The following is a 5,201-nucleotide window of genomic DNA, read 5'->3' as shown; positions in this document are numbered from 1 at the left end:
TGAATCATTTATTCAAACAGTTTGTTCAAAACGCCTGATTCATTTAGAAACAAATCAAGTGACTGTCTTTATGAATGGATCACTGAATCATTTATTCAAACATTTTGTCCAAAACACCTGATTCATTTAGAAACAAATCAAGGGACTGTCTTTATGAATAGCTCATTGAATCATTTATTCAAACAGTTTGTTCAAAACGCCCGATTCATTTAGAAACGAAGCAAGTGACTGTCTTTATGAATGGATCACTGAATCATTTATTCAAACAGTTTGTTCAAAACACAAGATTCATTTAGAAACGAAGCAAGTGACTGTCTGTGTGAATGAATCACTGACTCAAATGATTCATTAAAAAACAGATTCATTCAGGAACATGCTCTGCTCCGGCTCTATTTGGAGCTCTTTTTGTTGGTGAAACAGAAAAAAATACAATATTAAAATGTAACTCACACAATATTAACTTCTTGTTTGATGAACTGTTGCATAAATACAATCAATGCAACATTCACGATCGCGCTCAAGCACCAACACTCAGGAAAACGGCACTCTTGCGTATATCATATCTTATAAATATAAAAAACACAAACCCATACAGGATATTTTTTGCTTTCGTAACTCGAATTATAAGGGCTCTCTAACAATATTCTAAAAGGCTTCATCATGCAGTCAATGCTTTTGGACTATCAAGACGTGTTTTTTTTCGTTTGTTTTGCATATACTCATACATACTCTATAATATCAGCTCACACATTGTTAAAACAACAATTACAATATTATCATATTATCACAATATCGCAGACCCCTACTTAAAACAAGAACAAATGTCTGCAAATGGAGTCTGAAAAATCAACTTTATTCAAAAGGAAGACAAGTTTGTTAGTTTTTTCTCTGACCAAACTGGCAGATCTTGTTTTAAGCTTAAACTTGATCAATTTCTCTTCTTATCTTTTGTTATTAGCTGTTTCCATCCATCTATTTTTATGGTATTGCACATAAAAAACGCAGAATGAAAATGCCAGGATGCACATAAACTCTAAAAATGCATAATAAAAATCTGCACTCAGTTAAGACGCAAAATTTTAATCCGGTAAGAATTATTTGTTACATTGCTTTACTGCAGGTATGCAAATAAAGTGGGATCATTTACATACTGCATATATAAATAATATATATAATATTAACAACATCATGATATATATATATATATATATATATATATGTATAAATGAACAACAATTGTATTATGAAAAAATAAACCTTAATATTGTTACAATTAATAATATTATGAATGATCATTTTAATAATATTTATTAATGGTATTAGTATTGAATATTATTTATTATCTTGGATTAAAATGTCTAACTAAACATATATTTTTTTTTACGTTTTAAGTCATATAAATCAACATTGGTTTAGTAATAAATTACTGACTTTTATAAAACCAAACGATGTTGTAAAATAAAATTGAATTATTATAATTATTAATAAGTATTCTATTTTAGTTTACAGTACAATACCAAATATTCTGCCATCTTATTTTTTTTATTATTTAAAATAATAATAATTATTATTATTAAATGATAATAATTATAGCTATTATTACTGTTGTTATTATTATTATTATTATTATATGTTAAATGTTTATAATACCGCCGTTCAAGTGACAATTAAAATATATGACAAAATAATCTAAATTTACTATTTTTATAAATAATATAAATATAAATAAACTATTTTTGGGCCAAATTGTGCAACCCTAATTTAGGTATTTACTCTGCAGCTAAATACGGACAACAGAACATTGCTATGATATCTGACCAGAGCCATCAATAACACAGAGAACACACTAAAACGCATTCTACATCTCAATGTAACATAAACGTGGAGAAATTCATCCTGAGCTGGGACGCAGCTGCATTAAACCTCAGAGACGTGAGTCACGTACATCAGCGGTCAGCACCCGACCCAAGAGAATGACCCTGATTTCTTCACTTGCCTTTAGAAACCTGCGGCCCGATGAAGCAATTCAGTGTCAGATCGCTTAATAACATTCATGCACGTTCCAGAACTTGGATTCATGAACTAAACGAGGAACCTGCGGCATTAAAACGAGTTCATTAACAGCCAAATGGAGTAAATGTGGTGCTCTGAGAAGTTTGGGGTCGGTCTCTTCTGCTCACCAAGGCTGCAATATTTTGTTTAAAAATACAGAAAAAACAGGAAAAATGTGAAATATTATTGTAATTTCAAAAAGCTGTTTCCTATGTGAGTATCTGTTAAACTGTAATGTATATCTGTGATGCGCAGCTGTATTTTCAGCATCATTCCTCCAGTCTTCAGTGTCACATGATCTTCAGAAATCACTATAATATGCTGATTTGCTGCTCGAGAAACATTTCTGATTATAAACAATGTTGAAAACAGTTGTGCTGCTGAATATTTTTGTGGAAACTGTGATACATTTTATTTTTCAGGATTCACAGATGCAGATGCACTCTGCATTTATTTAAATATAATGTTTGTGACATTATAAATGTCTTTACTTTTGATCAATTTAATGCATCCTTAATGAATAAAAGTGTTCATTTCTATTTTTTTTTTTAATCTTACGGACCCTAAACGTTTGAAGGGTGGTGTACTTCTAATAAACATTAAGCAGTGATGCAAGAAAATATATGAGCATCAGGCAGCTGTATTTTCAGCATCATTCCTCCAGTCTTCAGTGTCACATGATCTTCAGAAATCACTATAATATGCTGATTTGCTGCTCGAGAAACATTTCTGATTATAAACAATGTTGAAAACAGTTGTGCTGCTGAATATTTTTGTGGAAACTGTGATACATTTTATTTTTCAGGATTCACAGATGCAGATGCACTCTGCATTTATTTAAATATAATGTTTGTGACATTATAAATGTCTTTACTTTTGATCAATTTAATGCATCCTTAATGAATAAAAGTGTTCATTTCTATTTTTTTTTTAAATCTTACGGACCCTAAACGTTTGAAGGGTGGTGTACTTCTAATAAACATTAAGCAGTGATGCAAGAAAATATTTGAGCATCAGAAAAATGACAGTCAAACTCTTCTCAAACCTGCATCTGAACATCCAGAAGATTGCCATAATTCTCCACATCAGTGGCTTTTAGCATCACTTTACTGAAGTAACTGGAGGCCTGCAGCACTTCTGCTGCTGGATTAGATTTAGTCCAGGTTAGAGAACACTGATTCATAGGGATGGTTCCTTACTGATGCATTAATGAGATTATTTCAGTACTTTTAGTTCCCCTCTCAAATAAGCCATGCTATGTTACACAAAACAATATGGTATGGTATAAAATAACAATCGTATGATTATTTTTTAACAACACATATTACATTGAAAACCAGTCAGTAATTACATGAGTCTAATAATCCTAGATTACCTTAGCAACCACCTAGCAACCTAACAATCCTAGAATACCTTAGCAACCACCTAGCAACCCTAGAATACCTTATCAACCACCTAGCAACCCTAGATTACCTTAGCAACCATCTAGCACATCACAATCCTACATTACCTTAGCAACTATGTAGCAACCTAACAATCCTAGAATACCTTAGCAACCACCTAGCAACCCTAGAATACCTTAGCAACCACCTAGTAACCCTAGATTACCTTAGCAACCATCTAGCACCATCACAATGCATTAATGAGATTATTTCAGTACTTTTAGTTCCCCTCTCAAATAAGCCATGCTATGTTACACAAAACAATATGGTATGGTATAAAATAACAATCGTATGATTATTTTTTAACAACACATTTTACATTGAAAACCAGTCAGTAATTACATGAGTAACAATCCTAGATTACCTTAGCAACCACCTAGCAACCCTAGATTACCTTAGCAACCATCTAGCACATCACAATCCTACATTACCTTAGCAACTATGTAGCAACCTAACAATCCTAGAATACCTTAGCAACCACCTAGCAACCCTAGAATACCTTAGCAACCACCTAGTAACCCTAGATTACCTTAGCAACCATCTAGCACCATCACAATCCTACATTACCTTAGCAACTACATAGCAACCTAACAATCCTAGATTACCTTAGCAATTTAACAATCCTAGAATACCTTAGTAACCACCTAGCAACCCTAGAATACTTTAGCAACCACCTAGCAACCCTAGATTACCTTAGCAACCATCTAGCACATCACAATCCTACATTACCTTAGCAACTACGTAGCAACCTAACAATCCTAGAATACCTTAGCAACCACCTAGCAACCCTAGAATACCTTAGCAACCACCTAGTAACCCTAGATTACCTTAGCAACCATCTAGCACCATCACAATCCTACATTACCTTAGCAACTACATAGCAACCTAACAATCCTAGATTACCGTAGCAATTTAACAATCCTAGAATACCTTAGCAACCACCTAGCAACCCTAGATTACCTTAGCAACCATCTAGCACAATCACAATCCTACATTACCTTAGTAACTACATAGCAACCTATCAATCCTAGATTACTTTAGCAATTTAACAATCCTAGAATACTTTAGCAACCACCTAGCAACCCTAGACTACCTTAGCAACGACCTAGCAACCTAACAATCCTAGATTACCTTAGCAACCCCCTAGCAACCCTAGACTACCTTAGCAACCACCTAGCACCATCACAATCCTACATTACCTTAGCAACTACATAGCAACCTAACAATCCTAGATTACCGTAGCAATTTAACAATCCTAGAATACCTTAGCAACCACCTAGCAACCCTAGAATACTTTAGCAACCACCTAGCAACCCTAGATTACCTTAGCAACCATCTAGCACAATCACAATCCTACATTACCTTAGTAACTACATAGCAACCTATCAATCCTAGATTACTTTAGCAATTTAACAATCCTAGAATACTTTAGCAACCACCTAGCAACCCTAGACTACCTTAGCAACGACCTAGCAACCTAACAATCCTAGATTACCTTAGCAACCACCTAGCAACCCTAGACTACCTTAGCAACCATCTAGCACCATCACAATCCTACATTCCCTTAGCAACTACATAGCAACCTATCCATCCTAGATTACTTTAGCAATTTAACAATCCTAGATTACCTTAGCACCCACCTAGCAACCTAACAATCCTAGATTACCTTAGCAACCACCTAGCAACCCTAGAATCCTAGATTACCTT

The sequence above is a fragment of the Sinocyclocheilus grahami genome, unplaced genomic scaffold (assembly GCF_001515645.1).
Source record: "Sinocyclocheilus grahami isolate Dianchi unplaced genomic scaffold, SAMN03320097.WGS_v1.1 scaffold902.1, whole genome shotgun sequence".
Lineage (NCBI taxonomy): Eukaryota > Metazoa > Chordata > Actinopteri > Cypriniformes > Cyprinidae > Sinocyclocheilus > Sinocyclocheilus grahami.
The sequence above is the reverse complement of the archived record's forward strand: the minus strand, read 5'-3'. Positions refer to the sequence as shown.